We start from the raw sequence: 8,507 nt of genomic DNA, 5'->3' as shown, positions 1-8,507 counted from the left end.
TGCTGAACCAGCTCTGCTCAAGCGTGACCGCAATAAACTCCTGATCTTTGTACTGTATATCAACCAGTGGATTAAATATTCACCACCAGTACCTAATCTATAGCTAGAAGTTATCACGGCTTGGTTACACATCTGGTTGACTAAATCCCTCAGGTGGTTTCATCCAAAACTCCCACTGACAACAGCCAGACACAGTCTGGGTGTGGGGTCATCTGAATCCCTCTGAGTGTGAAAGATTACAGCAACCCAAAGGATTAAAGTTAAACCAGCGGTGCTTACGGCACTGGCTCCATGGAAAGATTTATGAAGGTTTGGCAATTGCAGTCTGCCAGTGAAAATACATGTCTTAACAGTACAGTGACTAAAACTAATGTTGTATTTCTGCTAGCTGCTGCCTGTGCATTTGCTGATGTATTTAGTTTCTAGATTCATGGCTAGAAGACCTTACTCATCACAGCTCTTAATGCCCCTATCCTACTGCAAAGCCTGGCACCTGACTTGATGAATAGTTACTGGTATTAATCATTGGAGGGGACCAGTTTCTTCTTTGTACATTTGTCTGAAAAATTGCGCTCTCTGTGGAAGCTTTTAATGGATTTCTCAAGTCTTTATCAAGCGTGACACATAATGCCTGAAATTCAATGGCAGCGACAAATGAAAGGGACAAAAACCAAGATGGAAGCATAATTACTGTGTATCAAAATATAGTGCTTTGGTAACTGAAACTCACAGGTGATGTAGCAACAGTTTAACATTGCCAGGCACTGGGGTCCTCACAGCCACCCATGCTGCCACCCTGCTCTCCCTTCCCCAAACTTAATTGCCTTGCAATTATTGGTTAGGAAAAAAACTGTAACCACTAGAGATTAATTGCATCTCTCTGAAACGCCCATCCCTGGACCCGACAGGGAGATTGGTCTCAGTGCTTCTGTCCATAGCATCATTTAGCAGCAAAAATACAATGAATTTTTTTGGAAATGTCAGGGGGAAGTTGCCAGCTTTCCTCTCGGGCTTGGATGGCTACTGGACCACTGTGAGTGCTTTGCTATTTCCATTACAATGGGGCACAAATCATCTGATTGTCACAGGCGACAATGAGAAACCATCTCTGGGCCTGCAGGAGATGCCATGCTGCATATAGCCCCTGCGGGAGAAGCAGGAGCAGGTCTTATCTTGCTAGAAGCAATAGAGGGGAGAAATGATGCAGAGCATTGCCCTGGGGTGGGACTCCTGCCTTTTTGGAGAAGACTGGGATGGGATCTTACTGAACCTGTCTTAGATCTTCTCCCTTCTGGCTTTTATACCCTGGACTTTTATACCACAGCCACGTGCCCTCACGATCACAATCCACAGATCCACCCTTCTGTTCAAAACCTGCTGTCGTTCAAACTCTCTCTGACCTCTCTCCTGAATGACAGGTTCTCACCACAAGCTCAGTTTGGCAGGAGAAAACCTTTGAGTCTTTCCCAGCAGCCTTTTAAAATACCATAGACAACACCACTATTTCGTCTGTCATCCAGAAATATGGGGGACAGTCTTCCTCTGAGGTCATCGTACCCAGATTATTTCTAATTCCAGTGTAGAGGAGCAGACCGTATCTCTTTGCTGTATTTCTGTACCCACTCAATACAACATGCATTTTCATTTCACACCTTACAAGCTCTTCTGTCTTGCTGTATGTGGAGCAGTATCCAGCATATTGTCAGCTATAATCAAGCAATTAGTATTACAACAAACGATGCAGGAAAATCATGTGTCTGATTCTGAAATCTCCAAGTGATTGGGGAAAATCTTTACAAAGAATTTTACCAACCGCACATAGAAGCATCACATTACTGGAGTTATGGAAACACAGCCACCACATCAGTGCAGTACCATAATTTAGAGGCTGAAATTCTCATTCTGGGGTATGTGCCATAATTTTTAATAAGAACAATTCTAAAATAGAGCTGCTGCCAAGCAAAGCATTACCAGGGATGCCAGAAGGCCTTCTGAGGTGCCAGCCCAGCAGAAAACCAGGCAGGGTTTAAGCATGGATGGTAAGGAAGGTTTCTTCGGATAGCTGGTGGACTTGCACAGGAATTCCAGCAGATTGGGGTGCTGCTTTTTCACTGAATTGGCAAATTTCTGATGGGGAAAAAAGTCCCTCTGAAATTTCCAGCCTGCACTACTATGTTTTACATAGCAGCTGAGAACAGCTCTTCCAGATGGTTTGAGGTAGGAAAGGAAAAGCACGTTTGCCATATGACACTGGAAAGTTCACAGAGCCAGATGATAGAGATGAACCTGGTTTGGGGACAGGACTCAGCAATGACACATGGAAATCATGGCTTTTCCCACAACATTTTCTGGTTTCTGTTCTAATCGTGTCCCACTGTCACTCCTGAGATGGGTAAAAATTTCCCATGGGAGCCTCTTGTACTAGAAGATAGCCAGACAATTAAAACCAGACTACTACAGCACAGAAAATATATAAGCATTTTTAAAATGTGCAACAAGTGCACGTTAAAGTGCTTAAATCCTGCAGCTTTTGTTCATGCCAAGCCCTCAAGTAATGGCAACAGGATACCAAACCAACCAAGGCAAAATCTTGCCAAATACTGTCTTTTGCTGGTACGCTTGCTGCTTGTGTTAAACACAAAGTCTGTTCTGGAGAAGGTCAAGCAGAGTTGGTGGCAACAAATCCTGGCACCACCTTCTGAGATATTAGTGGCCTCTCTGATTGTCCTGTGCGCTGGCTTTTTTACCTCACTTGCCAGAGCACCACTGAAGCTCTGTTGTTAAATGACTGATTGAGTCCAAAACACGTATGTGATAAGCTACTGGGCCCCTCTTCTGTCTTGATAGTTTATGTTACATGACATGATTTTTCTTCCTGCTTTGCATCTTGAAAAGGAAGATCAATGTTCTGGAGATTTTTAAATTGGCTCACATTGTAGAGTACATTTCATTATCTACATATCAGTCCTCAAGGTACATAGTAATTCTCTGCCTTACATTACTGGAATTTTTTGCATCTTTTCTAGGAACTAGGTATTGATCCCTGGAAAATGAACAACAATTAAAATAAAATATAGACAACTGCAATCCCAGTGGTCCCATTAAAGGATGAAATGCTTCATTAACACCTCATAAGACCATTTGGAACATGAGCGGAGGGCAGCTTTCCTCCTTCATCACTGGTGCGTGGTATCCAGAAAGGCTTTTAAACTTCCCAGGCTTAGCCTACACGCAGATTACTCTAGTGTAACTAAGACAGCTATAAGCTGAAGTGCTCTTTCCTACCACCTCAAGACATTTTTTCTACTTTGAAATTGTTTTATCATATTCCAGCCTAAATCGGTTACTTAGCAAATTACTCTTAAATGAAGTAAAGGAAATGTAAACCATCACAGAAACCATAATTGGTTTGATAAAACTAGGTCATACTGTAAATTAAACCAACACAACTCCATACACCCACATGCCCTTAAACTTCTTAACTGTGCAGAACCCATATCAAATTGTTGGACGTGATCTTCCTCAAAACTTCAGCTTTGAGGTTTTGACTGGGAAAAAGCTCTTCAGTTTAGGAGAAGTAGCAAATCTGACTGCCATTTGAACATGGCAGAAATGCTGAGTCTCTATGCATGACTATATAGTTTTCTTATATTTATTTAAGAAATGACGGGAAGAGAAAACTGAGCAATATGCTGTGCTCCTGCTGATTTCCATGGGGCAAAGGTACCTCTGAAAATTGAGCCCCTAAGTGTCATGCAAGTCATAACTTGCACATGAAGTGGTGCCTACATGGAGTGACTGGAAACACACACTACGTTAGCGTGATTCAGGAAAGTGTAATTGGTTGCCAGTGAGGAACCCAAGAGAATAAGCCTCCAATACTATTTTATGTGCAAAATAAACTGTAATCAAGCCCAAGAGGTAACCACTCAGTATGGAGACAGGATCTAACTAAGCTACAGTCTCCCATGTTGTCTCCACTGACTGTGAGAGATTGTAGAGGTTGTCCTAACTCCTCCTTATCCACCCACACAGGGTGTAAACGATGCTTGGACCACATCTGTCCGCCTGAATGAGAGAATGACCCCCTCAGAAACTCTGTCTCAGTCCACAGAGACAGCAAATGGATCCAGCTATGGATCTGGCTTCCTAATGCCCAGAACAATCTCATTCTGCATTTTCTGCCAAGTTTCTTATTGACTATTTCATCCAGCTAGAGACTAATGACACCTGAGACTTCAATGGTGTTATGTAAATATCTATCCTATAGAATCAGGGTTATCCACCTAAGGCTTCTGAGGTTTCTAGTTTACTTCTCAGAGGTCCCTGAAGAGTAACTCTGACCAATGCTCCTTGTCAGTTGGCTTAAATTCCTCAGCTGGGAAATGCTTAGGGGGCTGCAAATCCAAAAAGGTTGAAAACCGAGGCAGTCAATAGACAGATAATGTCAGTCAGATACTGTTAGTGTCTGACAGAAGAAATATCAATAGCTTGCATGATTGATGGGGAATGAAGGAAATACCACCCACAAACAAAAAGTAAACAAACAGGATTTGAAAGCTCCGTGTTGCATTTATTTTGAGACTTCTTATTTTCCCCTTTTATAAGCTGATTTGATTTCACTCCTCTGATCCAGGTATCCTTTATAATGAATAAATAAATAAATACAAAGTGGCCCTTATGGCAGCACCATTAACAAGGGTGATGTGTCAATCACTGTGCCTACCTGAATGGAGCCTCTGTGAACCGTCACAGAGGGGAATGGAGATACACCTTCCTATGAGAGACCTCTGTGTAATCAAGGTTGTGTTGCTTAATGCCTTGTAACCATGTAAGGAAAAAATAAAGAGAGGAAAAAGTGAATTACTTATTTTTTTTAAACTGGAGCACAGCAGGAAATGATGGGTAATTTAATTGGTTTTTACAAAAAGAAAAAAAAAGTCCTTTTTGTACATGTTCATCTCCTGGTGTTTGAGATTCTGAAGTGTTTAGCCACTTGAAATGATAGATAACATAGAGTTTTTGGCTGGAATCTGGGTCTTTGAGTTCTGCCAGGTTATAAATAAACATAGGTTGATTTACATATTTATTAAATTCATTTTTACTAGGTTGCAAACATTTCAGGTCTTTCACATACTGTGGTCAAAATGCCAGCAAGGTCATTCTAAGAAATACAGAAATTCACAAAGACGTTTCCCAGTGCCAGAAATGCATCAGTTTAGGAGCAAAGTAAAACAGAAGAGAGAAGGCAACACTTGGGATCTGCTGTGAGTACAGGTGGGGAGGATCTGAAGGAACTTCGTGGATGTGTTATATCATTAATAGGCAAGATATTGATGGATACCTCTCAGTTGCTGTCATTGGAACAATATGACCTAGATTAGCCTGTGGAATAGCAGACCAGATTATATTGAAGAGCATGCCTGCTGCCTCAAGGAAGCATAAAGAAATTTAAGGTGGAGAAGAAAAGAAAAAAAAGCATGTGAGTCCAAGCATGCACAACTGTTGTTTAAAATGTGCCCCTTGCAGGCATCTTTGAGAAAATAAACCCACCTGAACCATGAGCTCAGCTCTTGGCAGCAGCTACGTATCAGTGGCACAAAACTGAGCATTTCAGCATCCTACAACACATTTTAAGGTGCTATTTCCAAAGAGACCGAAGTGTAAAAAGGCACCTCATGGCTTTTTTCCAAGACCCTGTATCTCTCCTCATGTGGAATGAAGTGTTCTGATTTTTCCAAAAACCGAACTAGAGACTAGTTGCATCTTTAGCTGCCTTCCGTCCAAAAAGGATTTCAGGGACTGTAAGACACATCCGTCACAGCTAGGGCTTCAGCTCACATTTGAGCAGGTCTTCAGTACTAACCACACTGTCTCCTTAGTGCCTGCTGTCCGGCTCAAGGCTGGAGCAAACTAGCTGGCCAGCTCCGTGAAGACACTTGGGTATCATAAGAGGAGAAAAAGACTGGCTTACCCTTGGCAGCACAGCTGTGAGCAGACTGTGCCACGCAGCGCGACAAACTCAAGTGCACGCTGGCACGTTTAACAAGGACAATGTAAACAGTGCCAACACGAGTTAAGTTGGGAATGAGTGATGCAACTTTTTGTTGCTACTTTTCTTTCACACCTTCAAGCCTTTTGACCAAGCTGTGCCACAAAAATGTGAGAAACGTGTCATTCACTGGAGGGGTGAGGAAATACTGCTATTCTGAGCAGGAAAGAACAAAGTCAGTCACTGAGCCAATATGTAGATCACTGAAGAGTTTACATATTGTCATCAAGTATGGATGCCAGAACCTAATGTCTTTGATGGCACATCAGCAGTCTAATCAGCAACATGAAGCCATCTCAGAATGGAAATTATTTGTCACGCTCTAAAAGACTGACACTTGACATCTGGTTTGACAAGTTATGAGGCATCACGAAAACACCCTCATAAATTAAGAAATTCAGTTCATCCATCAGAGCCTACAAACGACCCTGCTGTGATCCCGGAGGTGCTGGGATTCTCAGGAACACCTAAGGACTCCGCCACTGCAGCAAAGGTGAGTTTGGCCAGTCATCCTCCAAGGCCACCCAGCATACTGCCACCCCAACCTTCACATCAGGAAACAGAATTTAAAACTTCTTCTCAACTCACACCTCGGAGAAGACCCTGAAGCCAAAGGATCAATGGGCATGAGGAAATAGTAGATAGAAAATTGACTGAAATGTACTGTGATTAAACTACCAAACACAATGGTAATGTTTTACTACAGAGGGACATAAATCAGTCATTTATTAATATACTCTTCACTTCAGGACACTTTTGAATACTGACCCCTGTAGAAGCAAATGCCCTTTCAGTACCAGTCCCGATGTGACTCTCAGTTTCTCAGGGATGTAGGGACTGAGACATAGTTTAGTATCTGGTGCTACTGAGAAATACAATAACATGCAAAGCAGTGAAGCGCTTTACAACAGTTATAAGAAGATAAGGTACTCTGCTTAGCAGCTGTAACAGAGCAATAAGGTCACGCCAGCAAGCACCAGTACACCCTAATTGAATTATCTTTTTCTTAGAAAGAATAAAGCACCCATGCTAGTCTCCTGGTTTTTTGTGCAAGTGATTTCACACCGCTGCAGTATACAGAAAAGGCTCCATCCTCAAGGTCACTGCTGATTTTGTGCCCAGCGAGGTTCAGGAGAGTTTTGATGGGGCAAAGACCTCAGAATTTTGCCTCAAATCAATTGCCCTGATGAGAACTCGCACAAATGGCTGCATGGGATGAGAGCAGAGGTCTGTCTAATCCTGTATGCCCTTCCTCATCACGGCCAAAATCAAAAGATATGCTGGATGCCACCTGATAGCCTTCGGGAAGCAGAGTCAAACTCAAGTACATTTTCTTTGCACTTGCGCATCAACAGACTCAGATTCTGGAAAAATAACAGGGGACATGTATTAAAAGCTGGGGGCTTTCCAGCAATCAGTCTCATAAACCAATCACACCCATTGAAATCACCCAGGCATGCCATTTATTTGTTGTTTTGATGAATTATAGCTCTGGGGTGCACCGAGGGCCAGATTTTTAAAGCTATTCAGCTGTTTAACTCTCATTGACTTCAGCGTAATTGATTTCAGTGGGAGTTAGGTGCCTGTATTGCTTCACACTTTGGGCCGGTCCCTTCTATGGTAACTGTACCAATTAGGCAGGAAAGCTATTTATCAGGACCCCCATTAAATAGAATCAGTGGTGCCTAATTACATCTATGTTACCAGTTCAGCTACCCTGACGGCTGAACGGGAGGGGCGGCTGTTGCTGTAGCACCGGTACCACCATTGACACGGAGAATCTCTTCCATTGTATCCCACTTATAGTAACACTCATCCAGGAAAAACATCCCGTTTCCTCCATCAACCCATGATCTTTTTTTTACCCTTCCACCAGGCCACTCTAACATCGAAACAGACTAATGGTGCAATGGATACTAGGAAGAAAAGCAGGATGAATCCAAACCTAAATGAGTAGGGCTTACATAATTAGCGGGTGAGAGAAAGAGAAACTAGAATCAGAGACACGGTCTTTTCAAGGTTTCCAAGGCAGCAAGTGGCTGCTTCTCACACAGCATGCACCACAATCATGTTTTCAATTCTACAACATCAGTTTCCCCTATGATGAGGAGGTAAAAAAATCCCCACTCTTTTGAAATGTGAGTGCTTTTGAAATAATAGAGAGGAGGTCTGGGACATTATGCTCCACATGAGTAGTTGTGGTGATATTTTCATTTATTTGATATCATCTTCTGACATTTCATTCCATTTGCAGGCAAATAATTTGTAATGTTACGTACAAAGGATTCTGGTGTTGTGATCTTTAACTTTTGCCCTGAATCTAATACTGAAGACTGTTCAACCATGATGAAACCAGCTGGAGGAAATTCCTCTCCTCCAAGACACGAAGGCCAATGACGGTATGAAAGATGTGGGGTTGCTTTGTCATTTATTGCTCCATATTCCATATGTTTGT

The 8,507-nt window shown here is 42.4% G+C and overlaps 1 protein-coding gene across 1 annotated transcript in view; it reads left to right on the top strand.

The window, feature by feature from the left end:
* The window catches only part of SLCO3A1 (solute carrier organic anion transporter family, member 3A1), a 182,406-nt gene that overhangs the window by 5,602 nt on the left and 168,297 nt on the right, over positions 1 to 8,507 (top strand). The gene's annotated exons all lie outside the window — the stretch shown is intronic.

Source organism: Pygoscelis adeliae, unplaced genomic scaffold (genome assembly GCF_000699105.1).
Source record: "Pygoscelis adeliae isolate BGI_AS28 unplaced genomic scaffold, ASM69910v1 Scaffold21, whole genome shotgun sequence".
NCBI classification, from domain to species: domain Eukaryota; kingdom Metazoa; phylum Chordata; class Aves; order Sphenisciformes; family Spheniscidae; genus Pygoscelis; species Pygoscelis adeliae.
The sequence above is the reverse complement of the archived record's forward strand: the minus strand, read 5'-3'. Positions and strand labels throughout refer to the sequence as shown.